Genomic DNA, 6,692 nt, shown 5'->3' with positions numbered 1-6,692 from the left:
AAGAGTCGATTTATCTTGAAAGAGTCGAGTTACCCTACCCCAAAATAGTTATAAACCTTACCGAGACATGTAAGGATGGTTTTAACATCTCTTAAAATAGTTGAAAACCTTCGCTGGAAAGGAGCAGCATATTGGCTCAGCAGTTTGCGAGACCTTAAGCAAAAAGTAAACAGGCATACTTTCTATAATATCATAATTATTATAATTTAATTATGATATTATAGAAAGTAGTAAACTTTATTTGTCTGTAGCGAAAGATATCGCTAACCGCTGAACCGATTTGGTCCTCCTTTAAAGTGAAGCTAGTTATTTTATAAAAGGATAGGGTTAAAAGAAATGGATCCAATATACAGAAAATTAAATAATAATTTCCTAGCATAATTTTAGCGGTCACATGGCGGCTTCATAATCCTGGAAGAAATATTTTGAGAATGAAAGAATCTTATGCAATTGAAAACTTTACAATTCAAGGTGGAAATCTCAGTGTTGAGACATAACAGCTGATTTAATGATCAATGGCCCTCATGAAGAAGACAACCAACTATTGCTGGAAGAAATTTAACTCTTTAATTGCACGGAATTGGCGAGTCTGCTGTCCTTATGAATCTAACTCCGGTTCAACAACTAAGGATGGCCATTGGGATCTTTGTCTTCTTAGCTATCGCCCAAGGTATCAGTTAAAGAATCACCCAGTATAGCCGACCTTTTGTTTTGACGAGACGACCTTATCTTAACTGTGCAGGAAAACGATGTGCATATGTTTATGGGAATCCCCCTTTTTAATGACACGTGCCTGACATAGCATAGAATGAGTTACACGTTATTGCCCAACTACTTAATTTTTTTTTATAGAATTAGCTGTTTTGAGGAAATATAAAGCAAAGATTTTGTGCATGGTATAATCAGCGACAGATAACAATTATCCAACAAAACAAAATGACTGAAGCTATACCAATTTATAGGGATGGGGAGTTGTCACTCCCTACCCCAGCTTGGTGTCCTTGGCCAATTTTCAATCAATTTAGTATGACAATTCTAACTTTTCGAGAATAAAATATATATGTTATCATCTAAGAACAGTTTTTAACATTTATGGTATGACGCGGTATTGGATTGACTTGAACCTGGAACCACTCCAGTAACCAAGGCCAATCAAAATCTAATTAATAATAGTTTTCTAGACTATCAGTCCTTTTCCATGGTTAGGTTAAAAGGGCCAGCTCAAACTTTTACAATTGCTTCAGCATTGTAATTTTTTTCAGCCTTACAATATTCAAATTCTGATGTTCATATGTTAGACTTTGAGATTATGCAATATCTATGAAATTAATTTAGTACAACAACTTACATAAAAAAGTCTTATTTCAAACTTTTTTTAAAAAGTCATTTTATAGCCATTGTTTGATTACATTACCATGCACAGTTAGAACTTGTAGAAAAAAGGTCGTGAAATCAAAGTGTTGGATGTCAGAAGTATGATTGATCAGGTTTTCATGAGCAAGATTTGGTTAAGATATTATAAAAATAAGTCATCAATAGGTCTAGGTTGTTATTTAAACAAGTTATCTTAAAAACCTGTGACAATTTCATAAAGTTAAGCATAGCAACACTATTTAGAGGTGGAATATTATAGAAATCCAAAGTTTTATAACCACGTTATCTTATTTTTTTTGGTATTTTTTTCGAACTTTGATTGGGTGGTTCAAAACAAGTATTATCCAGACCTGTCATGGATAATTCTGAAATAAGGATTAATTTTGTTTATCATCATTGTGGATGTACATTAGATCTTTTCATGAAAATACCCTTTTTCGAATTTCAATCTTCTGCTAACCTAAAAAGTTACTTTAGGGGCCTAGAAATATATGTACAAAATTTCAGCTCTCTATCTCTACTGGCGACCTAGCGCCAGGCATGTAAAATATCAACAGATAACGGTAGCACGGCGGTTTTAACAATATCTCAGTAATGTGCAGGTTTTCAGCTCTTCTGCATATTTCAATTTAAACACATAAGGCCAAAGATATTATATCCAAAAAATCTTTTGTCAAAGTCTACTCTAGACCTAGCGCCAGTCAGTTTTCTAAAATCATGCATTTTATACCTGTGAAAAATGAAATCGCCAGCGCTAGGTGTAGAGTAGACTTTGACAAAAGATTTTTGGGATATCATATCTTAGGCCTTATGTGTTTAAGTTGAAATATGCAGAACACCTAAATTCACCTTCCAAGCCATTCTCAAAGCATTTTAATTTTTTTTGTTGAAATAATGGGATTTCAAAACTGCCTTTTGAAAAGGCCTAAAAAATATCCTTTTTTGTCTCTTTTTTCACTGTATATAGTACCCCGTCCCGGATTTGAAAAATTTTGTTAAAATTTTTGCCCCCAGCCAAAATATGGTTGGTTTATGCATAAAAATGACTCATGCAAAATATTTTTTCTGTAATGCAAAAATTGCGACGGTACAAGCACTGCAAAGTTTTTAAAATCTGCAAAAAAACCTGTTTTTATGGCTTTTTTGGGGCTTTTGTACCATCCCAATTTTAAAGATTTTTACAAAATTTCAATTCAAGTGTGTTGATAAATACCTGAAATTTACCAAAAAAAAATGGGGGCAGTCTCAATTATAACATATGAAGGTGTAGCAAGTAATCTTCCAAATACAAAATTGTCAAATTGCATACATATATAATAGGATTGGCCCGGATACTTTTTTTTGAGGGATACTGGATATCTGGCTGATTTATAATGCCAGATATCCGGCAAATATATGTTATTTGGCCGGATATCCAGTTATTCGACCGGATATCCGGTTATTTGGCCGGATATCCGGTTATCCGGCCAGATATCCGGTTATTCGGCCGATGTTCTTTTATTCGGCCAGATATCCGATAATTTGCCCTATAACGATTATCTGTCATTAGAAATCAACCGGATATCCGGTATCCAGCCAAAAAAGTATCGGCCCAACCCTATTATATATGTATGCAATTGTTTCTTCTTTACAGCAAAGTTTCTGATAGATCCAGGGAATGTTTCAGTTATTACCAATTAAATAAAATTAGAGGATCGACCCTTCTCTCAGGTGCCCAAGAGTCCTTTAGGAGCGTTACCGGTAGAAAGTACTATGGAGAAGCTCTTCTTGTGAAAATTAGATAATTTTTAACATTATCTTTTTATGTGTCATTATTCATTGTTTATCTCTGTTCATTTTGTATTGACTTAATGGACAAAGATGTCTTAGCTTATAAATGATGTTCGGTGCTTTCCCTCAAAGTGTCTTTTGATCACTGACAACCCTTCCCTCCTTATATTAACTTGCAAGGGTCCCTGGCAGGGTTCGGAAGCCGCAGCCGCAGCCGCAGCCTCAGCCTCAGCCACCATCAGCCGCGCGGCTTACGAGAAGCCTCAAAATCAGCCGCGCGGCTTCCTCAGCCACCCAATAAGCCTCAGCCTTAGTCGCAGCCGCGCGGCTTAAAGAAAACATAAGCCACTGTAAGCCTCAGCCGCATTCAGCCACTGTAAGCCTCAGCCACTGTAAGCCTCAGCCACAAAACTCCAATTCAGCCACATTAAGCCTCAGCCGCACTAAGCCTCATTCAGCCAACGCCCCTCTAAGCCTCAGCCGCAATCAGCCGCGCGGCTTATAGTTGGGGAAGCCTCAGCCACACTCAGCCGCGCGGCTGTTAATAATTTGAAGCCGCAGCCGCACTCAGCCGCGCGGCTTCAAGAAAGCCTCAGCCGCAGCTGCAAAGTTATGATTATGCCGCAGCCGCAGCCGCGCGGCTTGATATTTGTAAGCCGCAGCCTCAGCCGCAGCTTAATTTTTTAAATTCAGCCGCAGCTTTGACACAGCCGCGCGGCTGAGATATTGTAAGCCCCAGCCGCAGCCGCAGGTGCTAAATTAGTACAAGCCTCAGCCGTCAATTCAGCCGCGGGGCTTAATTTTCATTTAATTTTGTCTGTCTGAAGCTTAAGATCTCAGCAACCACTGAACTGACAATGTTGTCCTTCTAAGGAATCCTTTTACTAAAGTAACAGGATGTCTGTGTGTCTGTGTATCTGTGTGTCTGTACCGAAGGATCTCTCTAACCGCTGAACCGATCGGGTTCTCCTTAACAGGGTAGCTTCTCATAGGTCCTGGAAAGGTTTATAACTATTTTTTTGGCGGTGGGACACCCCCAACCCCCCAAAAAAATTAAAAATCCCCCCCCCCTCAAAAAAAGAAATTTTTTTTTTAAATTTTTTAAACTAAAATTAAAAATGAGGGGGGAGGCCCCCCCCCCCTAAAAAAAAAAATTCCCCCCCCCCAAAAAAAATTTTTTTTTACTTTTCTTTAAAAATTGAAAATAAGAAATTGGGTTATTAAATTTGACTCTCTCTCTTCCTCAAGTGCCCCCTAGAGGCCTCTAGGGGCGTATAGTTATATATATATTGACATTGGATGGTTTTGAGCTAATTTTGGGGTGGGGGTCAGACATTTCCATCGCCAAAAAATAATTTTTTAAAATGTTATACTTTTAAACTTTTTTATATTCTTTTATAAAAATTTTATCTTAAGTTTTTTTTAAAATTACAACATAGAAACTACCATCTCGAACAACTACAAAAAGTTTGAACCTGTAATGTAAGAGCTCCAGTGGTGTAATCAGTTAGCGCACGGTTCTTCTACACTGTTATGCCGGGGTTATAAGTTCGAATTTCACCAGGAGCAATACGTTTTTGAACGTTGATACTTATGAATATTATTGAATACTATTTATAGGGTAACTGCCCTACTGACGTACGTTTGCCTAATTTTATTGTTTTTAAAAGATACAAATTTTTCAGAATTTACTTAATATTCACTATGAATTTGTATTATCTTAAATTTTTTTTCTTGTACAAGTGGCCTATTTAGCTCAATGGTAGAGCACTCGTCTTGTAAACTAGGGACCGTGAGTTCAAACCTCACAGGGGGCAATCAATTTATGTGATACTCAAGTTATATAGTAGCTTCTCTATTATTTTTCCGTTTAGGTACGCAATACTTGTTCTATATAATTAAGCTTCTCCTACTTAGATATTTCTTCAATTTTAAATGTATTTAATACTTTGTGGTTGATGAGAGACACTGAAAAAGTTATGCAAAAAAAAAGATTTATACATATTTCATTTTTCATAGTATTTTTAAATTAATGAAAATAATTAAATTAAGATTTGGGGAGGGGGGAGGGTGTGTGTGTGTGTTTATTTTGAACACAAATTATCCTAATATGTTTTCTAACAAAAAAATTTAAACAGCGATGTATTTTACTTTTTAAAGTTGGTTAAAAAAAGGTCTGTAAAATGCAATAAATTGTCCTGTATAATATGCAAAAAAATCTACATAATCTTTATGTACTCGATAGATTGAAATAGTTAAATGATTATTATATATCATCCGATTTTGTTTATTTTACAAAGATGCTTACTAAAATTGATTTTATTTTCGAAACTGCAATTATTATAAAAAAAATGTTTCTTTATCTTTATCATTATGTTATACAATTTCTGAATTTATAAGCAATACATGAATCGATATATTATTACTTTGATGTTGTCCATATTTTCATGTACTCTGATAAAGAAATAATCTCAGCTGGCTAAAATAACAATAACCCCCATACACCCCCTTTAATCCATCTCTCCCCTCTTATGGGATATATAAATGAACTGGCCAATAAATGAGGTCCATAATTTTATTAACAAATTTTCTTTTTTTTAATATATCCACATATTCTATTATATAAAGTGGTAATGTGAAGCTTCTTATTGATCCAGGGAAAGTTTATAATTTTTTTGGGGAAATGTATCTTTTCCCTCCCAAAAAAAGATGACCCTCAAAAAAAACTGGTGGGTGCTCAACCAAACTCCCCCCTATTTTCCCACAAAAAAATGATAAAAGTTCACCCTTCATCCCCCCAAATTTTTTTTTCTTCTGGGATTCGAACCCGGATGATAGATGGTTCAAAGCTGTTACCATACCAAAAAGCTATCAGAGCTCCAATATTTCAAAATGAAAATTTGTCTTATTTTTAGATCATTAAGTATTATGATGTCTGTTTGTTTGTCTGTCTATATGTTTGTACTACAGGATCTCGCTAACTACTAAACCGATATGGTGCTCCTATTCAGGGTAGTTTCTTATAGGTACTGGGAAGGTTTAAAACTATTTTGGGGGAGGGTACCATCACACTACCAGAAAAAAATTGCCTTAGAAAAAAATTAAACATCACCCCAAAATTAAAAATGGGATTTACTCGCCCCGGCCCTCCCCACCCAATAAAAATCACCCTACCCCCCAAAAAATTATTTTAATTCAGTTCTTCTTTTTCCAGTACCTATTGTTTAGTATTTTTTGTAATAACTTCATAATTACATTGTCATTAAGATTATGTGACATAAAAAGTTAGTCATAAAAATTATACCCATGAATAATTGTAATAAAAAGCACTTTTGTAAAAAAAACATTTTTCATAAGAGGTAAGTTTTTATGACAAATACATTTATTGCAAGTGTACATATGATAAGCATTTTAAAGACGATTATTTTTAAGACAAATTTAACCTGCGTACCATGGCTCAACATGTAGCGCATCTGCTTGTCATCATGGAGGTAATAGGTTCGAATCTTGGCCAGACACTGCGTGAAAACTGAAGACGTTAAATGGTT

At 35.4% G+C, this 6,692-nt stretch overlaps 1 non-coding gene across 1 annotated transcript; it reads left to right on the top strand.

Moving 5' to 3' along the window:
- Positions 1–4,889: 4,889 nt before the first annotated feature.
- On the top strand, positions 4,890–4,961 carry TRNAT-UGU (transfer RNA threonine (anticodon UGU)). Its single transcript has one exon. It is a non-coding gene; the product is annotated as a tRNA-Thr (tRNA).
- The last annotated feature ends 1,731 nt before the right edge of the window (positions 4,962–6,692 follow it).

Source organism: Acartia tonsa, chromosome 1 (genome assembly GCF_053477335.1).
Source record: "Acartia tonsa isolate MP-2025a chromosome 1, ASM5347733v1, whole genome shotgun sequence".
NCBI lineage: Eukaryota > Metazoa > Arthropoda > Copepoda > Calanoida > Acartiidae > Acartia > Acartia tonsa.
Note: the sequence above shows the minus strand (reverse complement) of the source record. Positions and strands in the feature narration are given on the sequence as shown.